Genomic DNA, 16153 nt, shown 5'->3' on the forward strand with positions numbered 1-16153 from the left:
GTACGAAGATGGATCAAGAGCCCCATGGTCAGCGTGGACAAGCATCAGAGTCCCAGCCTGAAGTACACGAGCCCACCAGTAGTGCCCGTCCCGCCCGCAGAGCCTGACCTGGAGCCTTCCTTGTGTCAGACATGCCTGGGAGACCACGCTTTCCAGAGGGCAGTTGTCCCCCTGGAGAAGGAGTCGTGTTCCTGGGAAACTCAGTCTGGGTGTGAAGTAAGTTTATTTTTGCTCTGCATCCATTCTCCTGAAAGGATTCTGGGCCTTTGTTTTTCTTCTATTTATGCTGTGGTATACCCCCAACATTGTTTTTAATGTAGATTCATAAAACTTCTGAGGAGGATACAGAATTGTGGCTTTTGTGAGAAGATTGTGAAAATACTAATACTAATTTTTAAAATAGACTTTATTATTTCTAGAGCAGTTCTAGGTCCACAACAATTTAAGAGGAAGGTAGGGAGATTCCCTGTATACCCTCTGTCCCCAAACATGCGTAGGTTCCCCCAGCAACAACAGACCCCACCAAGGTGGTATATTTGTTACAAATAATGAACTTACATTGACACAGCATCACCCGAAGTCCATAGTTTAAATTAGGGCTCACTCTTAGTGTTGTACATTCTATGGATTTGGACCAATTCTGATGGCATGCACGAACATCTATCCTTAGAGTATCACACAGAGTAGTTCCACTATCCTAAACATCCTCTGTTCCCCACCTGTTTAACCCTCTCTCCCCACAACCCCTGACAACAACGGATCTTTTTTACTGCTTTTTAAAAATTTATTTATTTTAATTATTGTTCAAGTACAGTTTTCTGTCTTTTACTCCCATCCCAGCCTCCCCAACTCCCTCAGTGCTCCCTACCTCCCTCCCATTTCCACTCCCCTTAGTTTTGTCCATGTGTTCTTTATACTTGTTCCTGTAAATCCTTCTCCTTTTCCCCTGAAATTCTCTCCCCTCTCCCCTCTGGAGAGGGGAGGTCCCTCTGGTCCCTGTCAGCCTGTTCTCTGTTTCAGTGTCTTTGGTCATATTTTGCTTGCTTGTTTTTATTATTGTGTAGGTTCCTGTTAAAGGCGATATCACATGGTATTTGTCTTTCACTGCCTGGCTTATTTCACTCAGCATAATGCTTTTCAGTTCCATCCATGCTGTTGCAAAGGGTAGGAGCTCCTTCTTTCTGCTGCATAGAATTCCATTGTGTAAATGTACCACAGTTTTTGGATCCATTCATTACCGATGGGCACCTAGGTTGCTTCCAGCACTTGGCTATTGTAAATTGTGCTGCTATGAATATTGGGGTTCATAAGTTCTTTTGGATTGGTGTTTCCGGGTTCTTAGGATATAATCATAGCAAAGGAATTGCTGGGTCAAAAGGCAGATCCATTTTTAATTTTGCCTTTTCCAATTGCCATATACTTGGAATCATATAGAATCCTATACTATTTTATGCTGTTCTAAGACTGATGCAGCAATGTTTTGGTTCATTAGAAAATCTTGTTAGTTGTTTGATCACACACAGATTGACCCTTGTATGATACAAGGAATAGATCATAAGAGTCATCTGCAGGTTTGTAGCTCCCACTGAAATATTTCGCTGGAAATGATTTGACCCATAAGAGAGCACTGTATCAACCTAGCACTATTTTTCCCATATGTAGCCATGGTTTTTATATCTACTCATATTTTTACTAAAGCTTATTTTCCTCTGCTACTCCAAGAATTTATTTTTAATTTTACTAATCCAAAAAGTTCAGATAACTGACTTAACTTGCAAATTTAAAGATTTCAAAAATTTACAGTTGTGTTTTTAACTTGCAATATTGTCAATTAAGCTCATATTTATTTTGACTTTTTAAGCCATTAGATTAAATGTTTATGTTATTTTTATTTCCATCTTATTGACATAAAACACAACATTAAGAAGACAAAACATGTTATTGCAAAGTAGAATTAATTGCAAGTGATCTTCCAATATGTTATTTTAAATCAGCGCACCACCAGATGATAAATATTAAAAACTTCTTGTCTCCTTTTCTTTTTAAATGGTGTTGTCCAGAGATAAAGAAATGATTTTAGCTGCTAAAACAAAAGGTTGTAAACCCTTGAATCTGAGTTCCCTTTAACCCTGGGATACCCAATATTTCAGAATCTGTTCCACCATGAAAATTAACACCGCCTGCCTACTCGTTAGAGTTATTGGAAAGATCAAATGAGATAATACATGTGAAATAGTTCATAACGTATTAAGGGTCATGAAGATGTAAGTCATTATTACTTATGTTTGCTAATTTCCATGTTAGTGAAGTCTGTGGATCTGTCCCACTAAATCGCACTTCCATGACTTGGTTAGCACCTTGCTGGTGGAGGAACATTTGCCACGGTGCACTTACTGTTTGGTTACACACTGGCTCAACGCCAGGTTGGCCTTAAAGGACAATAAATAGATTCTAAAGACAAGAATTGGCCAACTTTTTCTGTGAAGGACCAGATAGTTAATAGTTTAGGCTTTGCAGGCCACATAGTCGCTGCCCCTTCTATTCAGCTCTGTCCTTGTAGGGAAAGTGGCCATAAATAATCGACAAATAAATGGGCCTGGCTGTGTCCTAACAAAATTCTTATTTACAAAAACATGTGGCTAGTCCACTAGCAATAGTTTGCAGGCTCTTAGAGTCTAAAACAGTTTGCCAACTCTTTAGAGTCTGAGGAACTATTCATGAATTAAAAGCAGAGAGAGAGGGCTCTGCAGACCCTATACAGAGTAGAAATGCCCAGGACTAAATGTTTACTTAAGGGCCTGTTAGATGTTCCCTTTGGTAGGAGCTGGGAATAGATAAATGAATACATGGAATTCCACACAAGAGGAGACAATAAACAAAGAACTGGAAGGAATTTAAAACAACATTGAGATTCATTCTTTTACTTTCTCAGGAATAGTAGATGAATCATTCTCCAATTTACAATGGATCCCCTGGTTCTGGCTTTGCTGGATTATTTTTCTTAAGGTCACCACAAATTAGGAACACACTTCTATTTAAAAAACATTTGAAGTGAACCTATATTGTGTGTTAGTGTCGGGATTAAACCATAAACCAGTTCCTTGACAAGGCACCTCTCTCTTTCTAGAGAGTGGAGTTGTGTGATGGAGACGCTGTCAGGTGCAGAGGCCTGGGAGCGAAAACTCCGGCTTGTTCCCTTGACAACTCCTGATGTGGACTATTTTAAGCAAGTCATTAATTCATCCTTCCCTCTCAATGTTCCCTCCTCTGAAAACAGATTATTCATGCTTGCCATCCAGTTTCTTTCCAGGAGTTTTTTTTTTTTTTAGTAATTTGCATTTAAGATGGGGTTTTAAAAATCTTTTGTAAATGTAAACTTATGTGAAAATAGTGTTGGACTCAGGCAACGTTCTGGGCCAGCTGTGCCACAAAATCAATATATGAACTTGAATAAATCACAAAACCTCTCAAATATCATATGATGGGCCTAACCCAGTTAACTAGAAAGTCCTTTTTAATCTAAATTCTATAGTTGCAATTTGATAACCTTAAATGAAAATAAACTCTCTATTTGATGTCCAAAGATAAACATAGAAAATGAGGTGAGAATGTTTTGAATCAAGTAAGAAAACAAATAAAATTTTAGTCCTTTATGAGTAATTGTGGATTTTTTCCCTGACTTTAAAAATAATACATTCTAAATGCTACCTGTAATGGCCAAATATCAGTGAGTTAGATTGTGCCAGGCTTTGCCAATAATCTAATTAGTAGCCTTTAAACATATTTTGCCTATGGGAGAAACTAGGATATATGAGTATGTATTGCTAATACATCAGAAGAATAGTGATATAATGATTAGTGCTATCTACAATGTTTGAAATGAAATAGACCTTTCTGGAAATGAGATGGAAAGATGCTGACAAGCTGCTACTGAATAATGCATGCTGGCGGAACTGAAGTTGTAACATTTCAGTCTGAAATCAACTTTTAGGCCCTAAAGAGATGGAAACCAAAGTAGTTTTCCAATGGGTGCACGCTGACTAAACACATTCACAAACTCTGTTCTACACCGTATCTCTCACAGCACCTGCAACACCCCAACCAACCAAATGGAAGGGGAGAAGTGTTTTGGAGTGGGAGTACGGAAGGAAATCTGTTAGACAAAGCGTAGGGTTGGATCACGGTGGCAGCCTGAACATGGAATGTCATCTCTCCTTCCTGTTTTAAATGACAGAAAACACACACATGATATTTTTAACTTATAATAGTGCTATAAAACAAAGTATGGTGCTGTATGGGTAAGACTCTCTGGTAGAACTATGAGACTAACGAGGACACCGCAGTCCAAAATGATCTCATCAGCAAAGAACTACCGCTACAGGTGGGGACACTGCAATCGTGGATATTCAAGAGGACTCAGTGAGTTCAAAAATAAAGATGTTTCTGGAATGGCCTAATAAAAGAAAAACAGTTTTAGCAGTATACATTTCAGACCAAATATTCTGTAAAACAAAAAAATTTTGAAAGGATCAAAAAGGAACGTTTCACACTAATGAAAGATATTACTGAGAAGATAAAGCATTTAGAAACCTTTATGTATTTAACAACAAAATGGAAATCTTTAAAGCAACAGCTTATAGAACATAAAAAAATTGGCAAATTCATGTCATAGAGGGGAGTTTTTATCATAATTCCCCCAGAAATTGCCAGCTCAAGAGGACTAAAAATACGTAAGGGTAGGAGATTTTAATAAAACAATTGACCAAATATGATTTATGTGGAGATGTGTATCTAATAAACAAAGCATACACATTAGTTTAAGCACACATGGAACAGTTACAAAAAGTGGCCAAGAGTTAGATCACAAAGGGTATTTCATCAAATTCCAAAATGCAGAAATCACACAGGCCACACGGGCTGATTATATTTTGATAAAATTAAAAACTCAGAACAATGTAAGAGCCGACCTCCCTCCCCAGACAACCCATTCACCTGGGGTCCATGGCCACACTTCCTCATAATTCTGGGCTTACACAGGAAAAAAAAAGGAAATTAAAAGCTACTTTAAGTGCTTACATTACCACCAGAAAAATGCAAATCGAAACAAGGAAATCCCATTTGTTTTTAATCCATCAGATTGTCAAAGGTTGTATTGGTAACAACCATATGGGCCAAAACATGTTGGTAAAGAGGTTTTGGTCATGTTCCTCTATTAAAAACTTTGAAATCTCAGTCCTTGTAATGTAAATCTATGTCTTTGTACTTGTTTATGTGACATTGAGGACAGGTACAAAGACATTCACTGCAATATTGGAAATGGTGAAAAAAAATGGTAATGTCAGTGGGTAACAAAACTATAGAACATAGAGCATTATTAATTATGGCATATTCATACTATGGAATACTATGGAATGCTGGCATCCTCATACTAATTCATACCGTGTGCATAACAAACTTTTGAACTTGTAGGGGATTATTAATTATTGTATATTCATACAATGGAATCTCATTAAAAATGAGATCTGTATGTGCTGACGTGTCCCAAGTTATATTAAGTTAGGAAAGCAGTTGAAGATGAATATGTAGCTAGCATTATCTTATTTATATTTTTAAGACTTCTTATTTCTTTCTCCATGTCTGTGTATCACATGTTCGTGTGTTTGTGTGAATATAAATACCAAGATCTGGATATACGTCAAACTGAAATGGCAATTACCACCTTCAAGGCATTAAAACTGAGAGGTGATGATGTGGGGAGAGTAGTCAAGAAATACGTTAGTTTTGTCTGCATTGGTTTGAATTTATTATCTATGTTGCTTTGTCTATATTGCTTGAACTTTTCAAGACCATAGTAATATGTTACCTGTTGATTTGGAGACAATACCATGACCACCAGGGGACTTACGTATAGAAAATGAACAGGCACAACTCATTTCTGTTGGTAGAAAGTCAGGCACCATGGTAAAAAGGGTGTCGCACCAGGGGACCATTCCATCACCGCAAAGGAAGGCTCCTGGAGGAAAACAGAAAGCACACAGTGGCTGTGCTCTCACGCACCTCACTTACCTGCTTCCTGTTATTTGTTTCGCCTGCCTCTGTGATTTCTGTGTGAGTGTCCATTTATTCTGTTAAGTTCCCAACAGTCCTTGAATCTAACGTGTTTATTTTCCTCCCTGCTCCTGGGGCCTTACCTACAAATGAGGGTTATGTGTTCTCTTTTTCTCTTTGCCTTTGTCAGCTAAAATTGAAATTTTTCTTCATGCAAATGGTTTTTAACATGAAAAGGAGAGACTAAGAAAACTCTGCAGCTCACGCTGTCTGTAAATCACATGCATTCCAGAGGCATGCCTGATTCTCATTAAGATTGCCCCCCTCACATGGGATAGATTTGGCTGAGTGGGGATTTCCTCAGGCTTCTCCGTCTCTCAGTGCAGGACTGCTCAAAAGGTGCTGTGTCAGCGACGGGCAGCTGAAGTCAGGGCCGTGTGTGCTGCTCTGAAGACCTAGTGAAGTCAGGCCTCTGGAAGGAGCCCTGCAACCCGGAGAAGTTATTAGCCACATTACTACAGAGTAACCCTGAGTCTTGGACATGACTAAACATGAGATTACTGCCTGTTCCTCTCCAGCAAATCACTAAAGACAATCATAGAAGGCTCTTTGAATTACGCCGACTTCGCACACTTCTGGGAGGGAGTCTGCCTCCGTTGCTTACTGTGTTTCGGAGGCCATACCTCCATCTGTTAGGCGCCCATGTCCAAGGAGGTGTGCTGTGACCTTTACATCTCATCTCAAAATTGTCGAGCTGTTCCTTTGAAGTCCAGGAAGCTGGGTCGTAAAGTGGTCAGCTGAGGAATAGTTTCCACACTGACTGACTTTCATATTGTCCTGAATTTTTCTGATCTTTCTTAGGAAGAGTCTGTAAAATATACTTAAATTGGTCAAATGATTTTACCGATTTCTGGTTTCTTTCCATTTACATAGTAAAAATGGGTTTTTATGAAGGCTCCAAAGTATAAAATAATATTGCTTCAAATTGTTCTCTTCCCCAAGTTTTCTGCTCTTGACATCAGGGTCTCCGGGGGACATCTGCTGATTTTTAAGGTGATCGCCCACAGTCATCCTGATTCTGCCCCAAATTTTAAGTCATGTCATCATTGAGAAAGCACCCATTACGTAAAAGATTAGACTACTGAAGAAGGGATAAGAAAAGGCCATTTCCTTTTGTTGTGCAAACTCAGAGTGTGATGGAGGACATTAAACCCACAACAAAGCCTGGTTCCGCTCCAGCTCAGCTGTGGGCGGTCATGTGACCTTACAGCTTGTTACTTGATCCCCTGGGGCTCACCTGCCTGTTGTGAAAGATAACACAACAGTTGCCGCCCGCTGGGCTGTTGAGGGGATGGGGATCAAATGAGGGATCGTGTGGAAGCTCTCTAAAAAAATAACCTCAACAGCATTCAAAATATGATTAGGTGGCAAATACATCTAAGGGTACTAAAATATGAAAAGGCTTAAAGCAAGTAAACAGGCCTTAAGCAAAACTTTCATCACATTTCCAAACTTTCTTCATTAAAATAGTAATAATAATAATAATAATAATAATAAAGAATACTACCTGGAAATAATATGTCCTGGGAAACATTATAATGACTTAGTAGGTTGCCCTTTTGACATGTGAAAATCCTTATAATTGCTCTTGTCATTATTTATCTGGATATTATTATTCTAATACTGAGGCAGAATTAGAAGAAAAGATTATTTTACCCAGAAAAGCTTGGAATTCTTTTTCCTATCAGGGCAGCATTTAAAAAGATATATCTTTCAGGTAGGGACATATAAAATAGAGAAAACTCTGTAAGTTTCTCCTTGAAGTTTTCAATATTTTTTTCTTTGTGTTGTAGTAATTTGAAATGTCCTAAGTAACTTTACTTTCAATTCAAGAAATTCTTTTTGGCTAGGAGGTAGGAAGTTACCTCATTATTCAATAGCTCCTACTACGAGCTATCGGTCAGCTAAAATTTTCATTCTTAGGTTTACGTGTCTTTTACTATAAATCCACCTTCTTCCTGGCTTTCCCCCATGATTTTCAAAAATTATGTAAAAAATTATGATAATGGCATCACGTCTCAGTTTAGAAATAAATCATTCCATTTCTTTCACATATCAGTGGCTTTTATTTGTTTGCAGTCTTTCAGTTTTTCTCCTTGTGCACTTACTTGGTCCATGAATCGTCATAGTGTGTAAATGATATTGAAACTGCTTTTCCACTTAACGTGTATTGGAAACAACATTTGTATATTGTAACATATTTAATTGCTGTCATTAGGGTTCACATTGCATCAAATTGATATCATTTCATGTAGCCATATACCTACTGTTGGCACTTCCATTTTATTAATTATTTTCTTTTTGATAAGACTGAAAGTAATTCTTTTTCCTCAATTTGAATACCTTAAGATAAATTGAACCTCGGTATAAATTCCCAGCAGTGGAGTAGAGTTTGGAGATAATTATGGTTCTCGCTAAAGTACTTTTGAGACCAATTTAGAGTCAAATCAATAAAAATAAATTCCACCAGCATTATCTAAATAACCCAACTACATTAGCACTTCATCCCCTGAAGGACGGGGCCATATTTTAATTTTTGTTAATTTAATTAAATGATGTGATATGCATTTTTTGATTACCAAAGAAGTTGAGAAATTTTTTCATCTTTTAATTTGTTACTTGTAATTTCTAATGGGAATTGCTTTTGTTCTATTCTTGCCTTTTTTCTGCTGGAGTTTTGCATTTATTTTGTCAATTTACACGAATTATTTCTATGTAGATGTAAATTCCCTTTCATTCCTGTCTGCAGCAGACTTTTTCCCCAATCCGAGGCTTGGTTATTACATGCTCAGAAATGAAGCAGGCCTGCTTTCTGGGCTGTGAGAGAGGGAATGCCTATGGTAGCTTAAAGCTGAAATAAGCACCCTCTCCCAAAAAGTCCTGTTGCCCACAAAAGGGTTGCATGTGAAGGGTGCCAGGTCCAGGTGATCGTGGCTTTCTGTCTGTGCCACAGGCACATTCTATCCGGCCAGACAGCGTGATAACCAGGAAGCTGGCTTCTCTTCCAGGACTGCTTCCATGTTTCCAGCCTCTTTCCAGGCCTCTTCGTGCCAGGAGGCCACCTCCACCAGATTTGATTTTGCCTTCTCTTCCAGAGGCAAGGGCCTGGAATCTGCGGGGAAGTTCTGCCAGGAAGCAGGGCCCAGGAGGAGGCAGCGTGGGCTCCGGGTCCCACTGTCTCCCCTGTGGGCACTGACCAAAGGAGTGCTCTATCCACAATGCTTTGGATACAAGCAAATGCTTCTGCTGTATTTTAAAACGTGCTTCAAGTCACAAAAATTAAATTTTACAGTCAGCACTTTGGGGTAAAACAAGGTGGTGTCCACACTCATGGTTCACTTTATGTTTTATTGCCTAAGCTCTCCTACGAGTTACATCCCACCAGCATGCCTCCTTCCCAGGCGGTAAGTCTGGAAGGGGATACGGAATTCCATTCAGGCTATTTAGGACATAAAATATCCCAGGAAAGCTATTCCCTGTCAGCTCCTCGAAATCTCTAATCCATGGTTACACTTACCCTTGGGTTGGAGCATATTTCATTGGCTCTTTAGTATGTAACCAAATCTTTCCTGCTTCTAATTAAACCTATTCCTTTTAGTATAGTGCTTCCCAGAAACCATGTGGCTATTTTCCACTAAAATAATATCCTTCTCAGTGGTTTTGAGTCTTTGAAATTTTTAAAAGAAGAATTTTTACAAACTACTAAAAGTTTACAAGCAAGAACAGAATTTAAGAAGTAAAGCAAAGTTTAATTGTATTTCATTTGATTTGCCATTATTTCTCTTTTTCTGAAAGTATACAACTATGTGTTTCCTTGGATTGCTTACTGAGATGATAGAATCTAATCTATTAAGTAGCCTTCCTGTAGCATAAACTATTCTGTAAAGAACAAGGTAAACAAAAATTATAAAGAATTTCAGAAAATATTTTATGATTATTTCTTAAAACAGTATAACTGAATCCTAAAATTCACTTTCAGGGACCTGAAAAGACTCTCCTTATATATCTTCTAAAGAAACAGGAGTAAAAATGATTACTATCACCTTGGTATTTCCTATTGACATAGAGTTGCTTCTTGTTCCTTCGGCATACAGAGAGCACCTTGGAAAAACAACTGAGTGTGCCAGAATACACATTTTCCACAGTGTTCAGGATAAATAGATCATTCTATTTTCACTTGTCACTGATGTTAGATCCCCTTGTCTTTGTGAGCTGGTATATCAGTCAATTTGGGTTACATCATTTCTTAAGAGACTCATCATGACCAGAAGTCCTCCAATTCTTTGTGACTCAGCTGTATTTCATCAGAATATTAAACTCTTTTTATTGACCTCAAATAGCAGATATTGGTAAGAAAAATTAAAACTTTCTTTGAAGTCAAGCCAAACTCCACAGCTTGCTATCTATAATTTTAGTTTAATTTTCCAATGTCCATCAACCCTGATAGCTATAAGTACACAATTCTATTCTCTCTTCCCTCACATGTTGGTATGTTGTTTTTCTGTTGAGTTGATTTTTAAAATGACTATATCAAAAGATTCACCTAGATTTCTGCTGGGGAGAAATGTAAGAACTCCACCTCTGGCCAGGCTGGATGAGATGCAGATAAATGACTCTCCTGTTCTGTGGCACAGAGAGGAGGGGTTATCAGTCTCTGTAGATTGGTGGTATCATAAAATGAAAAGGAAAAAAGAAAGAATTGCATGTCTCGGCAACACTGAGGAATTTTTAAAGCAAACAATCTGATTTCATCATGATTGCAGACCTTTCAGGTAGTGACCATCTGCACAAATGTTGACAGGGACATGAGACTGCTGAATGCCTTGCCAGCCCACCCTGGAGCCTGGGTTTGTTCCCTCAGCTAGTTTNTCAAAAGATTCACCTAGATTTCTGCTGGGGAGAAATGTAAGAACTCCACACCTCCGGCCAGGCTGGATGAGATGCAGATAAATGACTCTCCTGTTCTGTGGCACAGAGAGGAGGGGTTATCAGTCTCTGTAGATTGGTGGTATCATAATATGAAAAGGAAAAAAGAAAGAATTGCGTGTCTCGGCAACACTGAGGAATTTTTAAAGCAAACAATCTGATTTCATCATGATTGCAGACCTTTCAGGTAGTGACCATCTGCACAAATGTTGACAGGGACATGAGACTGCTGAATGCCTTGCCAGCCCACCCTGGAGCCTGGGTTTGTTCCCTCAGCTAGTTTCTATGGTAGGCAAGGCAGCGAGTGTCCCACCCAGTACTTCCGAGAGAGGGGAGGTACTGACAGGGAGCCATGCAACTGTGACAGGAGAAGGTATAAACTGCATGTCAGGGGGATCATTGAAGGCTTCAGCAGAAAAGAAAGCTAAACTAAGAGGTGAAGAATGAGTAGAGCAGTGAAGTAGAGAAAGGTGGGGAAGAAAGGCCCAGGCAGATGGAATGAATAACCAAAAGGCTGGAAGACTGACAGTAAATTTGAGGCAAGGAAAATAAAGCTGAATTGAGAAAGAAGCACTCAGATCATTAAGGTTTTTTCCAAGGCACTTAAATAATTTGTATGCTATCCTCCAAAAACAAAGATCTATTTAAATGTTCAGTCACAACAATGTTATCATTAGGCTCAAGGAATGAATGGGAGAGGGCCAAATTTCAGAAATTCTTTCACTGGAGATTTATGGCTTTGGATTAAGGTTTATTACGGCTCTGCCCTTGTTAAGGATAACTATGCTTGAGATTTAACGCAATAGGCTTAATTCTTGTTGTGCAAGGAGAAACAAGGATTTTGGATTTGAGGGAGGGTGACATTAACTGCGGAGCTCTCACTCATGAGTTGGAAAAATATGATTCAAAAAAGGAGTCTGAAACTGTGAACAGACTTTGACATGTGCCAAGTTTCTCATTATTTAGGGACTGAAGAGAAAAGGTAAAATTAAGAGGTGAGAGATTTCAAGAGCTTTAAAGAGAGTAGTTGAGAGGAAGAAGGGGAGAAGGAGAAGAGGGAAGAACCGCTTGGGGTGGGAAACAAAAATGATTGCAGGCTGTGCCCCATTTTGTGTTTGGCTTGAGAAATCTACCGGCCTCTTGGACAGTCAGCGCCTCCCTGGGTCCATCTCCCAGGACAAAGAGTCAGGGAATTCCCCCCGTTGGGACCGACTGTGCAGGAGTGAGCAGAAGGCTGTAAAATGTGCAGGCAAGCAGGAGCTTCTAAAGTGCCTCTGCATGGGTGTCAGGAGCCTTTGTATGGGAGGATAGTATGACTGACCCTGTAGCAGTGTTTAGTGTGTTTCCTAGCATTAAAGATTGAATTTTCCCTCTTCATATCTTGTTTTCTATTATTTTGGGGTTTTATTGATTCATTTTATTTATTTTTACTGTATTTTCCCATTACCACTGATCCCCCTTATACCTCCCTCCCACTGTTTGTACTCACTTGACCAATCTCACTGAAGACTGACAGAACAAATTTTCAGTAGATTTGCAGGACTAACCTCACTGACCTTCCCTGGGCTTGAACAAGAAGCCTCGTGTTTTAGCACAATGCTCTAATCAACTAGTCAGACTCACAGTTTACGGTACATGTGAATAAAAGAAATAGCAGACTTCAAACAAGTGTTTTTCTTGAACGATTTTTAGCCACTGAAGAAGGTAAAGGTTCCAATTTTCTTCATAATTGAAATAATAACAGCTGCGAGAGCTCAACTGTTTATCAAGACACAGCAGAAGTCATAGGCTTTATTTCACGGATTAAGTCTAAAAGCTGTGTGTACTTTCATGAAGTCACATAATGGATTGGCAATGCTTATTATGGATGATAATATTTATTTAGATGAATCAGAACTACCAAGTACAAAAGATGTATAAAGAAAAATGGCATAGACTATGTTGCAAATGCACAGGCTGAAATTATCTGTAATTTCAGTGAATGGCATAAATTGTATGGCCCAGAGTTGGCTCTGGCCTCCGTTTTCATGGTAAAGACAGCGTGTAAATCAGTGGCGTGACTCATGGGTCTCGGGCATGGTGCATCACGCTAGCACCTGTTTTCCCAATCAGTAGAGTTATATTCATATCCAGACACAAATAACTGCATTACTAAACTTGGCCACCAAATTCAATCTTTAGTGTTGAGAAAATGTGCAAATTCAAGCTAATAGGGTTCATTTCTTCCTCAAAGCATATATAAGCAGTTAATTCATTAAAAAAAACCCCTGCTATTTCTTCCTGTTGAGTATCTCAGAAGTGAATGACATTTTGGGCTTTATGTCTGTGGCTTTGTGTGGGCCATATATAGGTAAATTTTACAAAATGCCACAGCAGATGTGACTTTGAACTGAGGCCGTGTGACTAGCAGCAGCATGCTACCCTAACCTCGCTTTGGGGAAATCCAAGCTTCGCAGTTACCTCACAGGATGTTTCATCAAAAGAGGGATTTTCCCCTCTGCTCTGGAACACGTTACTTCCTCTTCCTCAACTCTACAATAAAAAAAATATTCTTAAAACAGTTAACAAATTGTCCTCTCATAGCTGACTGTATGAGGCGGGTGAAGACAGGGAATGGGGGGAAATCCGAGCACTGAGTTGTAAGAACAAGACCCCTGGAACACTATGGTCAGCCCATCTTGTCTCGGGGCATGCTATGTGATAAAACCCAATAATGACAAAAACCGTCACTGGCCCACATACATACCAAGCAAGGTTTTGTGTCAGATCTCAGTTCAAAGCCCAGCTCTGACACTTTCCACCTGTATCCTTGAGTTTCCCTACCTATAAAATGGATGATAATACAAATGAAAAGCGTTGCTGTGAGCTTTAAACAAGAGGACGTATAGACATTTATTTCATTTGTCTCTGCTTCCACTTTCCCCCAAACCCCACCCAAGTTCCCAAACCAAAAGAAATCAAAGAGGTCTACACAAAGAAAATTATATGGTGATTCTGAACTGTGTGTAATGTACCCAATCTACTACTTCTTTCTACCTTCTAATTTGAATCCATTGGATACAACACATTAATCATAAGGCTTGTGTCTTGTGCCTTTTATTCAACAAAAAGAAAATCAAAAGAGGAAATAGAGATTGCAAAACAAGTCCATTATTAAATGAGTTGCATCAGTGTAACTTGTAGAACGAGTGAGCTTTTTACTAGTCAAGGTACTTGTCAACTTGTTTCTCGTCTCAGTTCCGTCTTGTTTCTGAATACCCTGAGCTACACCCGTGGAAAAACTAGGTGAGAGATTTCAAGTTTACCTTACTCTAGGGCAAAAATTTTAGGATTTCCATCACCAATTCTGAAAGTTATATCTTTCCTAAATTTGATTGACAAAATCACGCAGATTATTTACCCAGCCCTCCCTATGACCTAAAGTGTTCTTGCAGAAAAAAAATTCCATTGGCATTTTGTGCCACTGGACTGCAGTCCCCACCCCCCCACTTCTGCCCCTGCTCCCACCCTCCGGAAGGGCAGATTCTCCATGTGATCTCAACACAAGACATCTCGGGATCTCTTATCTTTAATTCTGGGAGGTAGTTGCTGCCTGGAAAACTAAACTACTAGGGTCTAAAACATAAATAAAACCACAGCTCCTGGAATTTTTATTGTTGTTTAGGGTTTTTCTAAACTCAATTTTATTATTTTAAACTTTCATCTCATCAAGACTTCATTTTCCTTCACCTATAAAGATAAAAATGCAATAGAGTTTTAAAAACATACATAACAATTATTTGGTTTAATAAGTAGTGTTTTAAGCTTCCTCAGCATAAGCCAGACAATGTAATTCTTTTGTCCAGAAATAATAAATAATATAGATTGAAAAATCACCAGCAATTGAATTTCTTTGAGGATTTTACGTTAAAACAGTAAATTACAATGAAAATAACAAGGCTATAACTTGGTATACAATAAATTATCACAGTTATACTTTCATAATTTACTTTTAATACGCCTCCATTCAAGCAATTTAGAAAAAAATTTAATTATTAGTACTATCTTAAAGATGGCATGTACTCTTTATTATTCATATGTTAATCCATGATTCTATCTTTTCTACACCAGAAGGAAAAAGCTAAATAGGGAAACTTATCAATGACCACACTTTTGAGTATTTTATTTGGAAGACATGAGAATCTTTTTAAAGTTTTTCATTTTTATCCCTAGTTCAAATACCTATTCAGACTACCACTGTATAATCTAGTTCTCACTCAAGAACAAATTAATAGTTTGAAGATTTAAAAAAATGCTAAATGTTAAAAGGGTCACAAGGCAAAACTGGACAAATTTCACATGTTCAAAATGACTTCCCTACAGGCCCAGATTCCCCGTCTCCCTCACTCTTCCCGACGTCAAATTCCGTTCTGACATCGATTGAAATGGACAGTGCATCCCCCTGCCACCACCTTCGCCATCAGCTCTTCCCCTTCAACACTGATCCCTGAATCCCAGCCCCATGGCAGTCACTTCAACTCAGCCTGCCCCTCTCACAGCTTTAATTCCACTCGGCACTGGTGTGCATCTCTTTTCTCACTCAACCCTGCCATTCATCCCATTGCTTCCCCTTTATACAACATTCTCTGGGAATTGTCGATAACTGTTAAATCATTAAACTTTTCCCCAAAACCCTCCATCTGTCCTCTCACCTTGTCATGCAAGATCTTAATACATGCCATATTATTAGTCAGGATTTGTTGGCCACGTGTGTTTTGAAAATGCCATGTTTGATTTCCCCAAGGCCTTGTTTGGGCAATGTGCTCTGTGGCTCCCCAAGAGGAGAGAGTTCAAGCATTCCTCAGATACATTGAACCAGAAATCTCTCTTAAATGAACTTCGTCAGGAAGGTGCTGCCTTAGTTGATATCTGGCTTCCTGCTAATGATGACATCTACTCCAAAACCCTCAAGCAGAAATGTACAGAGGCCAAGAGCTTGGCAGGTATTCTCTACCTCAGCCTTCTCTTCACCACCTTTACTCAACCACAGCCATTATTGTCACCATCTATTAGCCTCCAAGCAAGACACTTCTTCCTACCTTTTCATCACTTTGGTGCCTGGTGCAATAATTTTCCTCCC

This window comes from Sturnira hondurensis, unplaced genomic scaffold, assembly GCF_014824575.4.
Source record: "Sturnira hondurensis isolate 20B ecotype Veracruz unplaced genomic scaffold, ASM1482457v3 Scaffold0004474, whole genome shotgun sequence".
NCBI lineage: Eukaryota > Metazoa > Chordata > Mammalia > Chiroptera > Phyllostomidae > Sturnira > Sturnira hondurensis.